At 49.8% G+C, this 13,401-nt stretch overlaps 1 pseudogene; it reads left to right on the plus strand.

Moving 5' to 3' along the window:
* On the plus strand, positions 8,667–10,262 carry LOC110403322 (annotated as a pseudogene).

A 13,401-nucleotide genomic window follows, 5' to 3' on the forward strand; every position in this document is an offset into this window, starting at 1 on the left:
CTTCTGACCACCTACTGACTTCCTGACCTAACACGAAGGCAGGACTAGACCTTTTCACTGAAATTCACTCCGCTTTTCCACTCTACCCACTCTCTTGAACTCTGATCAACAAATAAAAATTCATATTTTAAAAAAAACCCACACCTCTGCACTGTTTTATTTTTTTTTCCTAAGGTCTGGTTCTCAAAACCAAAGAGAGAAAGTGCTCTGGGCTTCAGGCAACCTGCGCAGCTGGAGAGTTTGTCCCTGTGATGAGCAGACAAGTTACCCGAGAAAAAAACAAGTATTCCAGGGGAAAATACAAAAGCTTGAAAATATTCCATGGTTGCCATTGTACCATATTTAAAATGCTTTTATTTCCAGGGGCAGGGGCGTGGAGAGCACAAGATACGTTCAAGGCCAGTTGGCTGGAGACTTTGGGATCTAATCCAAGGCAGGACAGTGGTGTCATGATGGGTGGGCAGGGAGGAGACCTGGAACTATGCTCCTTGGTTGTAGTGGTGGCTATGGATAGACTTTGGTTTTCTAGTAAAGTACTTTGGTATTTCTCTTTATACAACATGAATTGTGCTTTCCGCTACTCTAGGGGCAACCAGAAGAGGCCTTGGCCAACATGCTGGTTTATGCAGCATACCATGTACACTTCTTCAGCTGAAACATGCCAAAAAGTGACCCGGATGAGCAGGACGGGGAAGGCCCTTAGCCCAAATGTTTTAGGCCATGTGGTAGACTGAACAAGCAGTAAGGAAAAGTGGTGGGCAGTTCAACCCATGCTACTATGCTGCTCAGCTGTTATGACATCCAGCATCACTTTGGTCACTCGTGCAGCTTCCAGGCATGATTTAAGATTTACCATTGTCCGGGTACCTTTGCAGCGTGGGGTTTTGATTGTGGCTGCCCTGGTTCTAGAGAATTAATAGCAGCTAGCTGACCATGCCACCACACTCAGCCAGCGGTGGCATGTCCAGGTGACTGTGCTGTCTACTAGCAAGGAAGTTTAAGGTGTAGGGACTGCATTTGGACCTTTGACCCCAATTGGATCATTAGTTTTCTGTGCCTGAAGAAGTGAAAATCTCTCCCCTTTCCCCAAGCACCATCTGGAAGCTGCACCAGGGACTTGCTGGCGGGACAGTATCTCCAAGCATATTGCAACCTTGAACAGGAAAGTTGCACATTTGAATTTGCTGTTTTCAGCTGAATCCTCCTTCTTGCTCAGACTCGGATGACAGAAGAGGCTCGGGAGCGGCGGGCTCACAGCTGCTGTGGCAGATGGATGGTTACCACAGGTCTTAGCAGTACAGGCTGCATATTTATGTCTTCCCAAGGAAGGAGCATAGCTCGTGACCTCGGTGAGAGCATATGAGGAAGGAGCCCACTATGTTTTCAGTGATTAAAGCTGGAACCTAGAGCTCTCACCCCTTTCCCTGTGTCCTCCCTCAATCAAAACAGCACAGGGTTGGACCCAGCCTGAAAAGATCTTCCTGACTCAGGAGACAAAAATAAACAGCGATGTAAAAAGCTTCCCTGCATTATCAGTTCTCTATTTGAACCTGGAACAAGGGCCCTGAAGAGGAACAGAGTGTAATTGCAGTGTCCACAGAAAAGAAATACTAATGAAAACAGGCAGAGCCGGGAGAATTCACGAAGAAAGGCAGAGCAAAGCAAGTATTTATTACTCTGCCACTTAGCGCACAAGCTGACAGGTGTCTTAGGGAAGCAATAGCCAGTTTTTATTATTAGGTGCTTATAGCACAGCAGTGCTCAGGGAGGGAACTGTTGATGTGTGGCTCCTGCGGTGCAGGATATTGGGAAGAGAGAAGTGTGTCCCCTGTGCCCAGACAGCCCCACAGCCGCCGTGCTGCGCGCTGCCTCCTTGCAGGGTGGGGGGAGAGCCCAAAGCCAGCCTTCAGTCAGCTTTCATGCGTCCAGGTGGTGAGATCAGAAACCCACCAGAATGTAGGGTTCCCTCTGTGGGAGCTGCTCTCTCCCCTCTCCCCTCTCCCTGTAAGACAGGGCTGATTCCTCAGGACTCCTGCTTATGGGGCTCTTCCATTTCCACGCTGTCTGCTTGCAAGCAAATGGTGCTTTCCTCTGCAAAGCCCGTTCCTCCTGACCAAACTCATCCATCAGCAGCTTGTCAGCAGGAACATGATCTGAGATTTTGCAGTCGCCCCACTCCACAGAGTACATCCACGCTTGCTGGATTTGTGGCTTGCTGGAATTCACTCCTTAACCTTTCACACACTGGCAGGCTGCAGGGGCCTCACAGGGAGCGCCGGGCTTTGGCACCTGAAGCACATCCTCCTGGGAACTGACAGTGGAAAAAGGCTGCAACTTCTCCCCTGCCCCATCCCAACCTCCTCTTGTCACGTGAGGCATGCAGGTGAAGTGCTAGCAGCAAGGCACACTGCTTCCCAGCTCCATCTGTGGATGCTCACACTCCTTCATGGGGATGGAGATGTCCCCCCCCACCTTCACACCAGCATCAAGCAGTGGGCTGCAGAGGGGTCGGGCAGTGCACCTGGAGCTGTGGGTATCAACCACAGGAAGGCTCCTTCTCAGCTGTCATTGAGAAATGTCACCCTCTTGAGTGCCAGAGAGAAAACATCTGAAAAACAGTGCTGGGTGATTTCCTTTGGAAGGAGAGATGTGTAGGAGCTGGCTGAGCATTAGGCATTCAATAAAAGCATTTTGGAATCCTTGATAAATAACAATCTAGGAGCGGCCAGCCATCATTTAAGCAGAGGTAGTACTGTAGCTGTGATAATCTAAGGATGTAAGTAAGTGAGGAAAGGCTGGTAGGAAGAAGCAATATGCTTTTATTATTCAGATAGCACAGACAGGGAAAAGAAGTCAAGCTGTCAGGACCACACACTCTTCTGATGTGGTGCAATGAACTTCAGGATTAAGCCTGGGAAGGAGTGGGCTGGACTGGGCTGGCTTTGGTAATGAGGCAATCGGAGAGCAAATGCTCCTCGCTCCATGCAGCACAGCGAGCCACTTACAAGGGGAAAAGTGTTCTTTAGGTGTTTGTGAAGAATGAAGGAGAACAGGAGACAAAAAAAACACTGCTGAGTTTATTCAGAGAAAGAAAGAAAACCATGCAATATTCATGATAAAAAAAAGAAAGAGAGAGAGAGAGAACAATACATGTAGTACAGGCAGATACCTCCTCTGAAATCAATGCATAATTTTTCAGCATGTGCAGGGTTTACATTTGCACGAGGAGCAGTAAGTCTCAGGTCTGATCCCAGCTCAGCTATACATCAGCCCAGCCCAGCCCTGTGCTGGAAATGACTGTAACTCATCAGCCCATCTCCCAGAGCTCGAGGGGAGTTGTTTAGGCTCCTCTTACAATTTCTCTTTGCTGTTGTGAATCTTTAAATATCTGTGCTAGACTGTAATCCCCAGTTTGACCATAAAACTAGCCCTTGCCTTCACACTGCCTTATTACACCACGCTTAAATTATGAGGGGTAGCGAGACAGGGTTGATGAGGAGGATTTATTAAGCTTGAATAACCATCTATAGCAATGTAACGTAGAGCTGAGAGATTTCCTCTCCCAGAGAACAGCTGCTGTCAGAACACACTCATTATCAATTAGGAATCCTCAAGCAACTGGTGCTGGAGGACCTCACTCAGGTCCCCCCCCAGGAGAGGTGCTGGGATGAGGCCAGCTTCCTCAGGAGGGCTTTAAAGATATTAATGATTAGGATTTGGGTGACATTACCTTTCCTAAGTTGAGGGTAGTTGTTGTTTCTTGTTGGGCTTTTTTCCTGTTGTCTGGGGAGATCATTTGCATAATTTTGTTGGTCCCCAGCTAATAATGACATCACCTAAAAAATAATTCTTTCTGCTGGACTGAGTGGGCTCTGTTGTCCTGGTAACCTTTGCTTTGAAGACTCGCAGGAAGGAGGCAGGTAAGTGCTTGAAATTGCCATGTTTCAGCATGGCTTCAAATGCCTCAGAAGTCTCAAGCCAGCTTTCCATAAATGAAATTCTGAGTCCTGTTGAAACACTTGGTAAACAAAATTCATTTGTTGCCTGAGGAAAGCCGAGTGTATTTCAGTTCAAGCAAATACTTTTATAAAAAGGATGGTTTTGTGAAGCATTCCACCAACTACCAGGAGCATAACGCAAATGAGATGTGCAGTTCTTCATTGCTCCCACAGCCCTCCTTCCCCTCTGAGGGATGCTGGTCCCACAGCCAGGGGAAGGGATCTGTTCGTGTGCTGCAGGGCCTCTGGAGTTATGGAGAGGGATGGATGCAGGTCTGATAGCAGAAATCCTTAATTACTTTCAAATGCAACCCGAAGTGTGCTGTGCTTTACTCAGCCTGGATCAAAGAACCTCTCTGTTCCAAAAATTGTGTTGCATTAGCCAAAGCACTTGGGAAGGCTCGCTCAGAGCTAGAGGCTTACCTGTTTACAACAAACCATTCTGATTGTGAATGGCTTCTGTGGAAATCAGACTCACATGGTCTTAGCCCCTCTCCAAGGCCAGGTGAGATGGGGCCCTGCACAGCCTGATCTGGTGGGGGGCAAACCCCTCCAGAGCAGGGGGCTGGAATTGGGTGGGTTTTAAGGTCCCTTCCAACCCAAATGTTCTTTGATTCTATAATACGAGTTGGCCTGGGGTTTTAGAGAGATGTTTCTAACTGGGAAGCTGTACTGAGCTGACTTGGTTTCAAAGTGAAAAATCACTGAAGTGATACTGTGGTCAGGGGCTTTGCTTCTTCAGTCCCTAAATATTTTCCATGAGGGCATGCAAGGATCTGCAAGCAGAGATATTTGGAAAGGCCATAGCATGTCAGGAGAGGTTTGTGCATTACTGTCAGTAGGATGTGGGTTGCAGCATTTATCCAAGCCCTGCTCAGTATAACTGGTACCTCCCTGAAGTGCTGCATCTCTTCACTTGCCTGAAATAAGGTGGTCGTATGGAGAGATATTTCCTTCAAAGCTGAATCATTTGGCCCCTAAACTTATGTACAGAAAGTCACTTTCTTCAAGGCCCAGGGAAAAGCAAGTTATTTCAGCTCCACAATCTGGCATCCCCAAAACAGAGGATCTTGTTGTGAGGACTTCGGCAGAGCTGGCATCACCTCCTGCCCATTCTAGGTCCTGCCTCAACCTGATGGATGCTCAGTGCAGCTCCAGAGAATGACACTGGCTGCAGCAGGTGAGAGCAGAGCTGGGGAGGGAGCCCTGAGCGCTGTAACCCTGGGGAGAGCAGGGCACAGGGTCTGCAGTTCTCGTGCTCACAAAGAGTCTATTGCAGGTGGATATAGAAAGTGCCTGAAATAGAAGTATTTTGGAAATGGTGAAAAAGGAGATTTCGGAAGGACTCCAACCGTTCTCCATGTGATTTGCTCAACCCTTCAGAGCGTTTGTTGCTTTTTTTGGTGGTGGAAGCTATTCAGGGAATTTGACCTGGATTTTTGCATCACTTTGGATGCCTGGAAATTGCACGTATTTCAAGCAAATAAGCCATTTGCTGAAAAAATATTACCCAGCTATGTGCAGGGGGAAGGCAGGTATTAAAAAAATTAAACTAGCTTTAGTGCGGGTATTTTCTGGGCGCAGAATTTATCCCAGGTACCACTGGTAAAGTGGGAGAACTAATATTCTTGGCTGAAAAGTGTCCGCTTCCTACTAGTAGCTAAACAGCAGATGTGTGAGAGGCTAAAATGCATGAGGGCCTCAGCACTCGCAGAGCCTCTAGCAATCCGTAGCTCAGGGATTTGCCAGCAGAAGTCCTTGTGCTTAACAGTTCTCAGTGGATTTTGTGCTGTTGCTCTGTGAGTTGGTCTAGCAGCTCCTTAAACTCATACCTGTGTCCACATCTCGCAGAGAGGAGTTTCCCTGCTTCTCTGTAGGATGAAGAACTTTCCTTTAGGTCTGGGGACGATGATTTTCCCTTTGGCCACTGCATTAGAACAGGAGCCCTGGATCCCCTCCCATCCTTTCCCTGCCTCATGCAGTCATGCAGTTAGCATTTGTGCTAGGAGTTAGCTTTGTGCACTTTGTCTCCATGTAAGCATCTCTTCAGCTGGAAGAGCTGACTTCAGGCTCCTCGGAGTGCCTCCAGTGATGCTTCCTCCAGCAGAGCACCCGGGACCCTGTGCTCATGTGCCAAGACTTCCCTGTAACCAGTGGGCTGTGCAGCGCTCCAGAGCACAGACAGCTTCTATGCTCCAGGGCAGCGTTTCCAAAAATCAACCTAGGCAGTCCCAGAGCATGCTGAGATCTCTCCCACAGCACCCAGGCTCAACCCCCTTGCTTCTTTTTTTTCTTGCCCTCTGCAAGGACTGCAGCTCTCTAATGGCCATGCCCCAGTGGTGGTGTTCACCTGGCTTCTCAGCCCACATTTAAGTAGCAGAAATTGACCAGAGCCCACCCTGCCGGGGAGGGGTCACCCCTCTCTACTGTCTCAGGCTGTGGGGGCACAGCCGTTGGTGCTCTCCACCCCTGCAAGATGCTCTGAAAGAGCAGAGCCTGTTTGGCAAAGCACTGCTGTTTGCCGAAGCCCACTGAATGTGTGTTGCCAGGCTGCAGCTCTCTGCTTGCAGCGCTTGAAGTCAATGAGATGGACACGAAGGACAGACAAACAGAAGCCACATGTGGGCAGCAGGGTGCGTGGAACCACCGCCTCCAAGCCCCACCCGGCAGCTCTGCCCTAACCCAACCACCCCTGCTGCCAGGGCCACTAATGGTGCTGTCAGGGCTGCGATGAAGCCTCTCCACCCCCAGCAGCACCCTGGCTATTCCCACCGTCCCTTTGCCCTCGCTCTGCTCAGCGAGGCACTTCCATCTCCCACCAAAGGGCTTTGACCACTTTGCTCCCGGCTGCTGCCTGCCAGCGGTGCCCAACAACGGCGGGGAGATTAAATGATGGAGATAAATATTTCTTGAGCGCACAGAGTTTTCTTTATTAGTGACCATGACAGCTTTTCGAGGACAAAACACAGACTTAGAGCTTAATCCCTGGCTCTTGCTGTGTCATAAGCACTCTCTAAAACCTTTGAGGACACCACGGCTGTTTTGGAGTTTCATAGTTAAACGATTCCTCCCTCCCTAGCCTTGTAATCACCAGCAGGAGAATTGGAGAACCCAAGACTCAGATGTGAATGTATTCTCTTAAGGTGTCTCCCCGCCTTGAACCTGCTTGCATGGCATGTCTCCAAATCTCCCGAGCCTGAGCTGGTCAGAGAAGTTCAAAGCAATCACAGTCCCTCTGATACATGGATACGTTGCAAGTAAAAGTGATGATGCATTTTAGCATAAATAAATATTAATTTCATTCTTTTTTTCATCATTTCATTTATTTGCCATCTGTGGTTCTCCTGATTAGAAAAACATACCATCATTTAATCGAGGACAGGGAAGGACAAGCTGGCTGGTCCTGCAGCACAGGGATCGCCTTGCAGATGGATGAATCCACTGGTTAATCTGTGGCTGACATTGCTCATTAAAACTGCAGGGCAAGGAGTCAAAAGTTTGCTAGAGTGAGTTCAAACAACGCAGTTCAGCTCTAGAGCAGAGTTAGTGGGTCCCTTAGAAGTGGGGATTCAGACCCAGACAGCCGTGGCTTTGTACTGCCAGCCCTAAACTTCTGGAGATATTCTCCAAACTGAGCAATGAGGTGGGTAGGGGGAGGGGGGGAACACAAAAGGCAGCTGATAAAGTAATTTGCAAGGGGAAAAAAAAACCAAAACGGTGGACAAAAGGCTTTGCTGTGCCAGCATTTGAACCACTCTGGCAGCCACAATAGAGCACTCCCTCCCCATTCTTTGCACCCCAGCCCCATACATTTGTGGTTATTATCTTGCCTAGACCAGATGGATGTTTACAAACAGAAATGCAGGTAGTTCTGATTTTCCTTGTGTGTGTGGTCAAAGGGATGGGTCATCTGCTCTTCAGTGTCTGATTTTTCATTGTCCTGGCACTGCTTTATTCCCTCTGCTCCACAGTGTGAAACAAAGACCTGAATTATGGCAGAAGATGAATGGAGGCTTTGAGAAACTATTAGAACAATTGGGCACTGAGGCACAGCACAGCGGGAGAGCAGAGGGCTTGCTGCTACGAGGGCCTGAGTGTTAGGAACATTGGGAAGGTTTGGAGCTGCTCCTCCAGATGGGAAGGAGAGAATGCAGAGAAAAGCCTGGAGCGGTGGCAGCTACTGCCATCAGCTGTCCTGTGACTGGCCAGTGAGGTGAGGCAGCCTGACAGCAGCCCAAGTCTGAGCCAGGCACTGCCATGCTATGCCATTTCTGTGGCTCTGCACCTCCATCCTGTCACCTGAGCCAGGTGAGAAGTAGCTCTCAGCCCCACCAAGGGAGAAGGGCAAGCAGGAGGCTGGGAAAGCATGGGGCCATGAGGCAGCCTATCCAGAGGGAGCTGTGGGAACATGGAAGCTTCTCCCAGAAAGGAAAGAGCTCTCCATACATCTGCCCCTTTCCTCAGCTCTTCCTCCAGGTGGCTGCTGCAGATGGCACTTGGCATTACCTACAGTGGGCTCTTCTAAAATCACAAAATCATTGAGGTAGCAAAAGACCACAAAGATCACAAAGTCCAAATGTCAACCCATCCCCACATGCCCACTGACCATGCCCTCTGAAATACTGCTCCACATTTCTTGAACACCACCAAGGACCGTGATTTCCCATCTCCCTGGGCAGCCTGTGCCAATACCCCCCCCACTCTCTTGGACAGGAAATTTTTCCTAATATCCAACAGGAACCTCCCCTAGTGCATCTTAAAGCCATTACTTCTCATCCTATCACTTCTAACAGGAAAACAGGCTGATCCCCACATGAAAACAACTTCCTTTCAGGTCACTGTAGAGAGCGATATCGTCCTTACAAATTTCCTTAATTAACAAGGATGCTGCCACCCCATTTCCCCAGAAAACAGCCACCGGTCTGTGATGTCACTGTGATGCAGCACGGTCACTGTGGTGACGCCTGTGAACGTCCCAACCCACTCCTCACACCATGGCTGCCATTGGCCTCCATCCTGCTGCTGGCAGGACAACCCGCGTTGGCTGGGGAAACCGCCGTGGACAGAAATTTCTGTCAGGGCAAACAATTAATCATTAAAATGGAGACGTCTTCATCAGAAACACCTGAAGTTTCGGTTCTGAACGCTGACTTGGCAGTCTCGGCTTTTCCTGTCCCACAAAGACGGGGTAAAAGAGCAGCTCGGGATGCTGCCTTAGGACCGACACGAGAAGAAAACACTGCTCAAGGTCCACAGGAGGACTCCTGTGCAAAAAGACTACGGCTTAATCTTTCCAAGAAGGGCTCTTGCACAGCCAATGACTCGTTGACTTTCTCCTTTCTACAAAACCTCCGGGAAATTGTGGAGAGCAATCGCTATCAGTGAGCTATCAGAGCTATCGCTGGTGGAACGACGATGGAAACTGCATTGTGATAGAGGAAACCTTCTTCAAAACAGAAGTGTTGGGAAGGAGAGGACCTCTGCAGGTTCTCAACATTGGTACCATGAAAACCTTTATTCGCCAGCTCCATCTTCATGGATTCTTCATTACGGAAGGGCATTGGCCAAGATCTGCTGCAAATGCAAAATTCCCAGCAGCCGGAGCTGTGTCCACTGCTAGTGAGGTACACAGTCCCCCTGCCCATAGAACACCTCTCGGGACAGGTGGGATTGGTGGCCAGTCCCAACCGAGGGGGCTGCAAGCTGGTGGTATTTGGGTTTCCAAACCCACGTTGTGCTTTTGAAGATGCTACGTTTCCCTTCCCTGAGAGTCCTCTCTGTTTGTCTTTTGAGATTCTTATTATTAGTTATCGTATCTTTGTCATTTTCAGTGGCATCTAACTCCTCTCCTTTGAGTTTTGCAGTTACTCTGCTACTGCAACCCCTATTTCAAGAGGGATTATCCCTGTCTGCTCAGAAGCTTCAAGCAAAGCGCTGGCGTACGAAAGAGAGCCCCACTGCATTCCCACCGCAGCTGGATTTGAAGGAGGGCCACCTGAGCAGAAGCCCTCAGAAGAGACGGCCAGGCCCTGCAACAGCAGCGGGCAGTGAGTGCCCCGGGAGCAACCAGGATGCTGTTCCTGCGGCATCTGCTGCTCCTCCACATCACGCACCATCTCCAGAACCAAACGGTCCTTCTCCACCACGGCTGGGACCAGATAGTGGAGCTGGAGGAGACGGGGCTGGACGCCAGCTCAATTTATGCTATAGGAAGTATAAATCCTAGGTACCAAATGAATAGAGTATAGAAATTCCAACAGTAAATGTTCAGAATGTTTTCCTGTTGTCTTGTCCTGTTTCTTCATTTGACAGTTACTCTTCCTATGCCCAAGGGTGGGGGTATTTCAGGGAGATCTCATTTCTCTGATCCGGTCCAAGGAATGATGTGAGCACACGGCGGGAACGGGGAGGTAGAAGGTGTGAGCTGGAGCTGCCTCAAGTGCCCAACCCCCTTCCTTCTCTCTGCCTGTCCTCTCTGGGTGGATGCCGCGGTGGCAATGAGCCATTCAGCTTCTGGGGATCCCTGGCGGTGATGGAGGCGAATCCAGCTGTCCTGCGAGCAGCATGTGCCTGGCACCGGCACTGCCCTTCTGCTCACCAACCTGAGCCATGCTGAGCTTCTGGCCAGGGAGCGGCTTCCAGCTGTGGGCAGCTTCTTGGTGCAGCGCTGATTGAATCCTGCTCCAGCAGAAGAGGTGAGCTCGGATACCACGCAGATGGGCGCTTTGGAATTATTCATACTGGCGTTAATCAGGGACAGCTCTCGGAGCAGCTTGTGTCAGATCTCCCAACATTCAGGGCAGAAATCAGTAAAAAATACCCAGAGGAGCCCCAAAGAATGCTCTAGCAGAAATATGCACATCCATCTCTTTTCCTCACTGAGAAAGTAATTAGATAGAGAGTCATCTGCCCTCCTGAAAGTCTCATAGTAATCCCAAAGTTTAAGCCTGAGGTATGAGATTTTATTTGGCCTGGGGAGAGATTGTGTTCCCCCCAGATCAGACTTCATGGCAACAGAAAATGGGATCACGACTCTCTTGCTGGCAGAGTGGTGCGTAACAATGCTGACATAAAAAAAACAGTAATCGCTTTAGAAGGGAAAGGCCTGGTTTCGCTTGGCAGGTGTTATTTATTTTTCCTAGCAGAGGGTGTGAGAAGCTGCAGCTGGAATCTCCGGTTGGCTTCCCAAGATACTACTGTGACATTTTAATGATGTAATTCCCCTCAAAGGTGGCATTTTCACTTGTTCTCCTGACCTATCGCTGAACATTTGGTGTGAAACAAACTGCACTGCTATCAGCCCTGACATCTCAGGCCCAGAGAAAAAAAGTAAGGCTGTGATAGCGATGCAGCGAATGGGCTCTTCATCCTTTTAATCCCTATGAGGATGCAGAGGGATGTCTTGCCAGCATGCTCTGGGGCCATAGGCTCTTCAGGTGAACAGCGGTGTGATGCTGTTCACCTTTGCAGCTCCCATTGGCAGAGGCTCTGATTCAAGAAGCATTGATGTGATGCTTCCTGGCCTGATTACACCCTGCTCCTGCAAGGCTGCAGGTGATATTGGTGCTGTTGAGACGCTTTTCTCACCCTGCTCCATCTGATGAGATGCACCAGGGCATGATTTGGATGCAAGCCCTTCCCATGTGTCCCAGCCCTTGGAAACCCCCCCAGAAACATAGGAGGTGCCCAGCAGAGGACGGGGCTTTGCAGGATGTCCTACAGCTGACACTCTGCTTTCCTCTCTCCTGGGACAAACCAGATGATGCTGGTGTAAAACGCATGCGATGAATAACACAACTACAGCAAAATAGTTTATGTAAAGCACTGATGTGGGAGAAGTTTCATAAGAGGTTTCATACCTCAAAAAGGCCTTTCGTCAAAAATAGAAGCATTTTCTCTGAGGGAAAAAAAAAAAAAACACTCAAGAGCTTCTTGCACAGCGTTTCTGCTGCGCTGGTGCAGAGACCCTTTTTAAGAGTGAGAGACGCTGTCACTGCTCCTTTCTGAGCAGGTCAGAACACAGCCAGCCCCGAATGCTCAGGTTGGGGCCACGGAGCTCCCACCCTGAGGGCAGGGTGGCCATGGTCACCGGGAGAATCCAGGCAGAGAATCCAGGCCATGGAAATCAATGCAAATGACTTCACTCGCCGAGTTTCAGCCCATTTGCTCTGTAGGAAGCAGGGCTGTCAGCGGGGACAGGCAGCGAGAGGGGTGGGATCTCACAGCTTGGGAGAGGAGATGGGGAAGGCAGCAGATGCGGGTTTTCTGCCTTTGGAGAGAATGTCAGCTCCAAGCAGGCAGGCTGGGTGCCTGGGGACAAGATGGGAGCAGCCAGCACTTGGGAACAGGGAGCAGTGCCCCCATATAGGCTCTGTACCCCAATATTTGCCCCAGTTGTTTCACTTGTGCTGGGAAAAACTCCGCTTGTGAAATAATCATTTCTAAATGCTTTAAAAAACAGCACTCCCTTTGAAGAAGGGCTCTGTTTGCATTCATAGCCACATGTGATTAGATGCATGCCCCACACGCTGCCACTGTCGTTGTAGGTTAATTATCAGTAGTAATTAATCATTACCGCTTTCAGAAGGGCTCTTCCTACTGGTCAGCATTCTCAGCTTTCCCCCTGCCAGTGAAGCTCCAGTTTGGCACAGGGATTTCGATTTCTCTGGTCCCAGAAGGTGCTGGATGGTGGCACGGGGAGCTGGGTTGTCCTTCCTAGTTGATTCTTTAATTCATAAGTTAAATATGGCCAGCTGACATCTCCCCATGCTCACGTGAAGCTTTACACAGGATCTTCTACAGTACGCCTTGTTGACTTTCTCCTCCTTTTAATAAGTAGTGAGGCAGCAGGAACAAACCCGGTGAGATATCTGGTGGTAACATGTTGGTTCTCAAACACTTGTAGGCAATGCGAGCTTGGAAGAGGAGGAAGGAGGTAATAGGAGGCTCCTGGTGAGGCCACCCCAGGGATGGAGAGCCCCCAGGAACGCTGCTGGCCGCAGGGCAATCAGGCATAACCATGGCCACAAGCATCCACGCCTGGCAGGAGACGCTTCCAGCACTGGCCTCTCCACAGCACTCTGGTTTTCTCTTTTTTTTGGGCAGATCCACGCGCCGGATCCTAAAACGGGGTCAGGCATATGGGATGGTGGCGTAAACAAATCTGACTGGCTCGAGTTCAGGCTCATAAGAAACTCAGTTGCCTTTTTATCTTTTTCAAACCCAATCCTGAGCATAAATGACACGGACAAGGCACCTCCTGGCGCCTGCAGCTGCTCCCCAGCAATGCCTTTCCTATCCCCGTTCCTGCTGGTGGCACAGAGCTGCCAGCTGAATGCCACCCCCCCCCCCCCCCCCCCCCCCCCCCCCCATCCAACAGCAGTTCAGCCAACTCAGAGCGCTT

This window comes from Numida meleagris, chromosome 8, assembly GCF_002078875.1.
Source record: "Numida meleagris isolate 19003 breed g44 Domestic line chromosome 8, NumMel1.0, whole genome shotgun sequence".
Classification (NCBI taxonomy): Eukaryota; Metazoa; Chordata; class Aves; order Galliformes; family Numididae; genus Numida; species Numida meleagris.